Source organism: Hibiscus syriacus, unplaced genomic scaffold (assembly GCF_006381635.1).
Source record: "Hibiscus syriacus cultivar Baekdansim isolate YM2019G1 unplaced genomic scaffold, ASM638163v2 tig00000340_pilon, whole genome shotgun sequence".
NCBI lineage: Eukaryota > Viridiplantae > Streptophyta > Magnoliopsida > Malvales > Malvaceae > Hibiscus > Hibiscus syriacus.
In genome coordinates, this window is record NW_024061783.1 from 4,552,943 (window position 1) to 4,563,213 (window position 10,271).

At 33.6% G+C, this 10,271-nt stretch overlaps 1 pseudogene; it reads left to right on the forward strand.

Moving 5' to 3' along the window:
* The first annotated feature begins 220 nt into the window (after positions 1-220).
* On the forward strand, positions 221-1,673 carry LOC120197540 (annotated as a pseudogene).
* The last annotated feature ends 8,598 nt before the right edge of the window (positions 1,674-10,271 follow it).

Genomic DNA, 10,271 nt, shown 5'->3' on the forward strand with positions numbered 1-10,271 from the left:
TAAGGAGATTAATTATTTAACCTAATTCAACACAAAGTAATTTAATCAAGAATATATAATATTTATTATATTAATTTAGAATTCATCATATTAAATTGATGAGTTTTAATAAAAAAAATATATTTTTATTCAAATTTTTTATTTTGATATAATAAAATTTAATAAAATGTTATATTTTACTTCTTCCCGCCTTAACATCAACTTCTCTGACCTTCTCAAACCCTCTTATCTCTCACCGAGATAAACCCGTATCTTCTCTCCCGAATCACCAAATCTCCTTTAAACGCCTAGAATCTGTAGTCTAACGGACCTCTTCAATTTCCCGTCATTGCCGCGCTGGCAACTATCCGAAGCCGCCCAAGAGTTTACACGCATGAGGCTTGCCCGTGTTGAGCCAAATCATATCACTTTCGTTACCCTTCTCTCGGGCTGTGCTGAGTTTCCTTTAAAAGGTCGTCATCTGGGTTCTTTGATTCATGGGTATGTTTGCAAATTGGGGTTAGACAAAGAAGACGTGATGGTCGGCACCGCGCTCTTGGAAATGTACGCTAAAGGAGAACGAGTGGAAGTGGCTAAGTTGGTTTTTGATCTGATGAGAGTAAAGAATTCGGTGTTATGGAATACGATGATTGATGGGTGTATAAGGAATCGGGAGTTTGAGAAGGCAGTTGAGATGTTTGATGAAATGCCTCAAAGAGATGTCATTTAATGGACCACCTTGATTAATGGGTTTGCTAAGAGGGTTTTCACGAAGCGTTGGATTGGTTTCGAGAAATGATAATTTTCGAGGTCGAGCCTGATTATGTGAGCATCATAGCTGTTCTCACAGCTTGTGCTAATTTGGGTACTCTTAGTGTTAGCTTATGGGTTCATCGCCCTGGTTTTGAAACATAGTTTTAGAAACAATGTTAGAGTGAATAATTCATTGATCGATATGTACTCTTGATGTGGGTGTATAGAATTCGCTTGTGCGGTTTTGACAGGATGCAGAACCGAATATTGGTCTCATGGAATTCAATCATCGGAGGGTTCGCTGCTAACGGGTTTGCCGGTGAAGCTTTGAAAAAATTTGATGCAATGCGGAAATAAGGGTTTAAACCAGATGGTTTCAGCTTTACCGGAGCGCTTACTGCTTGTATCGATGCAGGTTTAGTAGATGACGGGCTCTGTTATTTCGATATTATGAAAAGAGTTTATAGGATATCCACCAGGATCGAACATTTCGGTTGTATAGTCGATCTTTATAGCCGCTCTTGGGAATTGAAAGAAGTATGGAACGTAGTACAAAATATGCCTATGAAACCAAATGAAGTTGTATTGGGATCGTTGTTAGCTGCATGTAGGAATCATGGGGATATTAGGTTAGCCAAAAGGATAGTGAAGAACCTTGTGGCATTGGACCCTGGTAGTGATTCGAATTACGTACTGTTGTCGAACATATATGCAGCAGTTGGAAGATGGGAGGGAGCAAGCAAAGTTAGGAGGAGAATGAAAGCACTTGTGATTCGAAAGAAACCAGGTTTTAGTTCAATTGAGATCTATGGTTGTGTTCACGAATTTGTTGCAGGTGACAAATCACATAGGGAAAAGGACTGCATTTACGCAACACTAGAGTTGCTCACCTTTGATCTAATGTCATGAGGGAGTGCATTGATTTTTTCGTGCCAAATAACTGGTAATATAAGTTTATTTTAAGTACTAATGGTATTTGAGGTGGTCAAACTTTTGGTTAATTAGTATGAATAAAATGTAAAGTGCAACTTTTTTTTATTAATATTAGGTAAGTATAAGAGACATTTTACGTTGGATACTCCTAACCGTTTGGATTTCCCTTTCGGGCCAAAAAATGGATCTGATATTTCAAAAATCATGAAAAAACAAAACTTTGGTCTGATTATCAAACAATATATATAAAGCAATATATTGACACTGGTCTTATTTGTGCTGATATCATAATATAAGATGTTCACAGACATGAAGGGGAATAGTTGCGGCAGGATAATCCCAGCATCAGCACTGTCAAATTCTTAGTGTCCGTCATACATGTATAGATTTGGTTGAACAAATACAGCAGATGCCGTTCGTTATATTTTACAGCAGCAGATACCATATCTGCATGGGCGTTTTTACCAAACAAAAAATCACCATAACAACGAAATATTACTTGTCAGGTATTTTTTTCTTCAAAATTTATAGAATTAGCACTCTTTTTGTCAAATCGTGGATAATAAAGCGCACCTTTATAGGGTTCTGTCCGAACTAGCGTCACAATAGAAAGACATGAATCATGAAACGCGCCTTCGCATGAAAATCTGACACGTACAGGAAGGTTGTATCATGAGATGCGCCTTCTATTACATTGAATTATTGCGCACTCCATTATTACCCGAGCCTTAAATCTCTGCTATTCACTCATCTCCCTCCTCTATAAATACCCTTGAATGCAAACATTAAACCACACCAAAATTACTTTCACATTCTTCCTTCTATCAATTCTTTCTATCGAGCTAAGTAGATTTTGTTATAATTTTATATTTAATTATTTGACCAAATTTTATTGTACTAATTATTTTCTATTATTTTTTGCGGTTGTAAAATGAAAGACGAGATCATATCTCGAGATATTTTGTCGATACGGTAACAATATTAAATTGTGTTATTTAAATTATTGTGATTTTTTTAGCATTAGTTTATATTTTAATTCGTATACTATTTATTTAATTAGGTGTATTTAACTATTGTTTTGTAGATAAGACTCTTAATATTTCAAACTCTTAAACTCTCGAAATGACGTATTTCAGCTATTGTTTACTATATGGAGAAATTCAGGAAGATGAAATCGGCGTTGTTTTTGTATCAAATCATTTTGTCAGAATATACTTCAAGAGTAATATCACTCTTGAGGAGCTGATCACTAAAATCCAAATCGCAGGTTAAACATTTATTCCAAATCATCAATAAATAATAATTTGTACGAAACACATCCATTCGTTTTAGGGCAGTTCATAACCTAAAATCATTTGTAAAAATCATTTTCATAAACTTTATGAAAATATTTCAAAATATGGTAAAACATGCTTTTATAAAAATATTCGAGGTTGACTTATCGCAAGTCGTCCTCATATTATGTAATATTATATAAGTACATAATAAATGCACTCGCTTAGTATGTCTTACTATTATGCCTTACTATCGAAATCTGATTATTCTTGAACTTTTTTCCTTGCCATTCGTTTTGCTCATATCATGAGTTCAATCACGATCTACACGAATATCCATATAAAACATATATAAATATAGAATACATGTTAGTATTCTTACTAACGTTTCATACTTAATAATAATACTCCAAAAATACTATTATTTTCGAATTCTTTTAAAATTCATATTAACTTTTCTATTTTATTCATAATGGGTCATTGTCATAAATTATTCAATTCAAACTCAAATAAATCCAATAAATTTCCAGCATTAAATTTCCAGCTCAATACCTCAACAATGTCATATTTACCACTTAAATCGCTAACCTTTCCAATACTTGTCATTTTGTACCTAAACTTTGCCAAATTTCCAAAATGGCTAACTTTCACATTCTAACTTCAATTTCAGCCCTCAAACATTAATTTCCAGCAATTTACATTAATTATTGAGTAATTACAAATCAGCCCATAACTTTTCAAAATTGCCGAATAAGGGTCCCTCAACTTTTGGAAAATTACAAAATGACCCAAAAATTTTCTAAGGTTTGTAGAACCTTCCAAATCATTTCTAATCCATGAGAATTTTCCACAATTTTCCCAACTTATTTCCTCATGGTCGAATGCTTTAGGTGTATATTTCACATATTTTCACTTGATTCAAGCATGAAACCAACCTCTATTCGACATTTCAAGACCTCTAGAATCAAACCCCTAACTTAATTTCATCAAAATACATCTTTCCCCTAAAGCTAGGGTTTGGTCGAATTCAACATGTGCTTATGTAGCCATGTACAAATAATTTTAATCATCAATCATGCTTGTATGTGATTCTACAACCTCAAAAAAATCAAAATCCTTCATAAATTTCATAAACCTTAATGTGAACACAAACCCTAAAATTTGGGATATTTGAACTCAAACCAAATTATCAAGCAATAAAGGTACCAAATGATAGAGTTTTTTTGAATAAAACGATTTTCTATTTCACAGCATGATTCAAAATCCAAAAGAAATTGATCAAAATGAAAAATAAAATTTCTCTTATTTTGTTCATGGGGAGCACGAAATGGAACTGAAAAATGGCATAAGTTTCATGAATTTTTCATGTAATTTCATGTTAATTTAACCTTTATTTAAGCTTAAATGAATATATTCATTTAATGAGAAATGCTCATTTTACCATTAATGAAACTTGATATTTACAATAATACCAAACCACATAACCTTATCATCTTTCCAAAGTCAAAGATGAACAAAATATTTTACCCTTTTCCAATTTTACCAAGCAACTTTAAAAGAATTGCAATATTGCCACTTTGATCCACAGTCCAAATTAAACATGGAAATTAAATCTTCAAATCCAATGATCCATATTATTTTCTATCATTTTAACACGTGGAAATAATATTTTAAGCCTAATTTATCATCATTCAATTTTTCCTTAAATTTCTATTCGATCCGATTTACCGATTTCTTACCAGACTTTAATCCTTTCTAGTTTTCAACATAAATCCTGGATCAAGAATATGATTTCAATAAAACCCCACTCTCAAGAGTAAAATATATATTTATGGAATAAAAATTATTTTTGAGAAAATTACCACTTAGGTCTCTAAACTTTTCCCATTTTTATAATTTGGCCACTAAACTTTCAAAACTTACATTTTGGTCACTAACCAAAATTTGGGGTATTACACAACTACTTAATATCATGTCTTTAACATGCTTATGTTTATAGAACTCATAATTTTGCTTTAGATTAGCGATTATACTGATGAGCTTTGTAAGTCCGGTCTTCAGATTTTTTTCATTGGTAGGTCAGTAGCTTGAGCAGTTCATGGAGCACCATCATTATAGAACTTCCAGTATCTCCTTCAGAGTATTGTATTGTAGCTTTAGCGAGCATATGTATTCATAGAACCTTACTCAATTATTTAGATTTATAACTCTAAGTTTGTATTATTTAGTTTTAAACTATTTGTCACTGAGCTTCAATTTATAAAATGTTTTATAACTATTATTTATGTCTTGTATGATATCATTCAACATGTTTGAAAAGAAAATAAATAGGTTGTGAAAATCATGGGTTGACTCCAATGTGACATTTTAGGTCTATTCGGGTTTAGGGTATTACACGCTTCTTATCAAGAGAATTATCAATCTTGTTAAAGAAGATTAATGGCTCCCCAAGGTTTACATATTCAAGTATGAAAGACTTTCAAATATATGTTTTCGGTGTCATCACTCCACAATATGGAGGTTGGCTGAGAGTGTAACAGAATCTACTAAGGAGATAGTGACAGTGGTTGTAAGAGACAAGAAATCATTTATTTCTATGTGAGAGCAACTCTAAAGTGAAAATAACCTTAGAAATAAAGGGATGTTATAGAAGAGCCACTACACTCAAAAAATAGGAAGGATAATCTAATGAGACATAGAAGGTGTTTAAAAGGTCTCTGTAAGGGAAATACGAGATGGCCAAACCTATTGTGATGAAGTTATTTCGTTCAAAATCTAGTGGTAACGAGAAAGCTAGCCCGAGCCCAGGGGTTACATCTAGTCCAAACACATTACCAATGGTGGAGGTTGAGACTCATCCCCATCGAGAGTCATGATCATCTTCGCTTGGAACTATCGTGTTTTGGGAACCCCCAACAGTTCATGAACTTAGGCGGCTTCTAAATTCACATATCCCTGTTATGGTTTTCTTAAGCAAAACTATACTACAAAACGATAACATGGATCATATTAGAAGAAAGATTGGCATGGCAGGTAACTTTGTGGTTGAGTGAGGAGACCAATGTTTTGGGCTCATGTTGCTTTGGTTTGAGTCAATCTTCATGGAACTTCTCGGTCACTTAAATAGACATATTGATATGGTTTTGGAGGAACAATGAGAACCGTTTCGTTTTACTGGTTTCTATGGAGCATGAAATCGTAGAATGGAATGGGAAAGTTGAGCTCTGTTGGATAGCATCAAGAACTATTCTCAGCTTCCATGGATTATTGGAGGTGATTTTATTGAGGTATTTGCCCATGATGAAAAGCTTGAGGTAGGCAACGCGTGGAGAATGATATTGCCCAGTTCTAGGATGCTCTTTACTGAAACATACTTCATAACATTTTTTAGAATCATTCTTGAAATCACCTTAGAGAACGCCTCGATAGGTTCGTGGCTTTACAGGAATGACTATTTGGTTCCCCTCAAGCTAGGGTCTCCACGATCCTGACCAATGAGTTTGATCACGCAGGTATTCTGTTGAACTCTCAAGGTGATTTGCATATACAAGATGACCATGCATGTAAAAGGCAATTCCACTTCAAGAATCGCTGGGTCAAGGAGATATAGTATTCGAACATAGTGGATTCCACTTGGAAAATGGACCTTGGGTCTTCTCTCACTAAACTTGAACGTTTGGGACATAATCTGGATCACTGGTAGAAAAGTCGAAAAAAATAGATAAGCAAAAGAAAGAAAGATCTCCAAGGTTTGATTTCTTCTCTGACGAAAGCTGAGGTTACGGATGAGAATTTGGCCAAGGTGCTAGGACAAAGCTTAAAGATATTCTTGATAAGTGGTTCGGTTGATGTAAAAGTGAAAAGTGGCTTTGTTGAAAAATGGGGACTGTAATACCAAGTACTTTCGTGCGAGAGCGAATGATCGACGAAAGAAGAAATGGATAAGGGGTATTACTGGTCCTAACAATGTTTAGGAGGAGGACATGGATGACATTTTTTTATGTGTCTATTGACTTCTTTACCGAGCTCTTCACTTCTTCAAGAAACGAGAATTCAGATCAGATCTTGCATACCATTGCAAAGAGCATCACCCCCGAGACCAATGAAAAGCTTTGTTTCAATTTCAGTAAAGAGGAGATCCACGTTACTTGCCAACAAATCAACCCACAAAAGCTCCCAATATTGATGGTTTTCTTGACTCTTTCTTTCATTATTACTGTCGTGTTTTAGGTGCTGGTACTTTATCTTTATGTCTTTCTTTGTTAAATGGGTCGACTAATTTTGAGTATATTAATCGAACTGTTATTGTACTAATTCATAAAGTTGACTTACCTTAGTGAAAATTTTCTGACGATCAGTCTTTGTACTTTTATTTACAAGATTATGTCAAAAGCTATCGTTAACCGTCTCAAGCCTATTATGCCTTTATGTATTTCTAACAACCAATATACTTTCATTCCCGGTCATCTAATGTCGGATAATTTTATTTTGGCTTATGAACTTTTTCATTAACTTAAAAGGCTCCAAAAATAGACCAAACAAGGGGTTGCTATAAAGCTTGACATGGAGAAAGCTTACGATAGGATGGAATGGAATTTTATTTGTGGTATCATGAGCCACCTTGGTTTTGATTCTAGTTTTGTTAACTTGATCATGAAATGTATCATCACTGTTTCATACTTTTTGTGTATCAATGGCCAAGTTTCAGGTTTTTTTCCAGTTAGAGTGTGGTCTTCAATAAAGGGACACGCTCTCTCATTTCCTCTTCTCTTTCTATTATGATGGAGTTAAGATTGGTGGTAAATGTGTCAAACCTACTACTAATAAAGTTAAGGTCAACGTTGATGGAGCCTTTCTACTGGGCTCCAATTCTGTTGCCATCGGAGTCCTCGCCAAGAACAAGCTTGGGATAGTTGTGGGAGGGCTTGCGAGAAGGCTTTAAGGATCTCTCTCTCTACGTAGATTGTTAAAGCAATTGTGCTGAGTTCTGGCATTGAAATGGCTCACGAGAATGGATGGTCTTCGATCGATGTGCAAAGTGACTCATATACGGTGGTCAACAAGCTTCTCTCTTCCAATATGGACCTTTTTGTTGTAGCTTATCATCTCCAGCATGCTCGATCCATTCTAAGGAGTGAAGAGAGCTTTGGTGTTTCATATATTCCTTGTAATGCAAATCGGGCTGCCCATGAGCTAGCAAAATGGGCTTTGTCATGTACCTCTCCTGTATGATCCGTTTACGACCATCCTAATTGTATCTCTAGTATGGTTGTACTAGATGCTTTAAGTTTGGATTAATGAATGACTTTCCTTTAAAAAAATGGGTAAAAAGTCCCTATTTAGAACGTTAAATGTTTGTTAACTAAAGATTTTTATCTATGAAAAAGTCCTTTTGCCTCAAAATAAAACGTTTAAGGCTAAAATATTTCAAAAAAGAATAGGAGCCAAAATGGATATTTTAATAAATGTTAGGGCTAAGTTCATTATGCCTAATAAAAATATAGAAACAAGGGTATATTACAATTTTAGTACCTAAACTATTAGTTTTTATCCATTGTAGTACTCAAACTTTTAATTTTTTCAAAACCATACCTAACGTTTAGATTTTGTTTTATTTTAGTATCTCGTGGTTAAAAACTTAACGACATTGTATTTTTTATGGGTAAATTACATCATCCATCGCTCAACTATCTTCTTACTCCTATTTTCGTACTAAAGTTTAAAAAATCCAATTTAACTACTCACCTTTCAAATTACTCCTATTTTAATCACTCTAATTTATTTTAACAATAAAACTTTAGTGACCAAAATAAGAGTGAGAAGATAGTTGAGTAATGAATGATGCAATTTACCCATAAAAATATGCCACGTGCAAATCACCCGCCAATTTTTTAACGATAAGGTACAAAAACAAAACAAAACTAACTGTTAGGTATGATTTTGAAAAAATTGAAAGTTTAAGTACTAAAATATACCAAACTGATAGTTTATACTAAATGCGTAGTTTACCCTAAAAACAATTGTATCTCCTTGTTGCAACGTGTCATCAAATGAAGACCAAACTTCTACATTAGCCATCTTGGATCTTCTTTTAATAGATAGTTATACATTTCAAGTTTTCAACAAAATTTAGTTGGGGAGGAGAGACCATTTACTTTTCAGATTTATTTAAATTTGTCCATTAAATAGAGCATTGATATCATGTGACCTGCTCTTAATGCTTAGATCCAGCTGTGAAATAAACTTTTATATATATATATATGCAAGTTTATTTTTTTTCACAATTAGTTAAAATAGTGATAATTATTCTGTTCTTGTTTAATTTTACAGCAGTCCAACAATTATTTATATTATATATTTTTATTTGGTGTCTTTTGCAAGTGGCTTCGTTTTTGCCTATACTTCATAGTGACTTAAGTGACCATTATAATTTGCCTTTTCTCTTTCAATTTTTAATAAGGAAAAAAGGTAAATCTTAAAGGAAATATATTTTGAACAAATCTTAAAGGAAAATTAATAATTAGAAAAAGCCAACAAATAAGAAGTATAACCATGGCCCATGTGAGTCGCTCCAGGTAGTTGCAACTTGCAAATTACAAACTTTTCAATTTTCCCTTGGTTTTTTAATGCAAATTGGACCACCCACGTTTTAAGATATGCAACTAAAAGAAAACTCACTTTAAGACGAGTAAATGGTTAAACAATGGCTTTCTTTCTTAGAATCTTTATTTTCTTTCCTATTGAGTAGGAATTATTAAAAAATAAATTACCCGTCCAGCTCAGTTGGTAGAGCGTAAGGCTTTTAACCTTGTGGTCGTGGGATCGAGTCTCATGGTGGACAATTCATAATTGAGGTCTTTCACGGAAACTGCTCTCAACCTGACGTTGGGGGCAGCCTACTACCCTACCTCCCCTTATCCCATTACGTATGAGAATATGATCAGCTAATTTTTTTAGGAATTATTAAAAAAATCAATTTTAATCCATCAGATGCACTTACTAATTAAAAAATATTATTTTCTTAAATAATTAGGGTTCGAGTAACTAAACTAATTGAATTTATTTTAACCATTAGTTGGCACAGACAAAAGGAAAATATTATATATTAGGCTTTCTACTGTTCTATTTACATTTTCAAAGGGGAGGTAATGAAGCCGAACCTAACTTCCTCGGTTCCTCCTTTGCTCTCTTATTTTTATAATGTTTGCATTTGTATTTTTTGTTGTACTTTTTTTATCCACAATTATGAGTTCCATCATACATTTAAGGGCAATTTGAATGCATCAAAATCATATTTACAGAAAATATAAATAAATTAAACCGGGTGTGGAA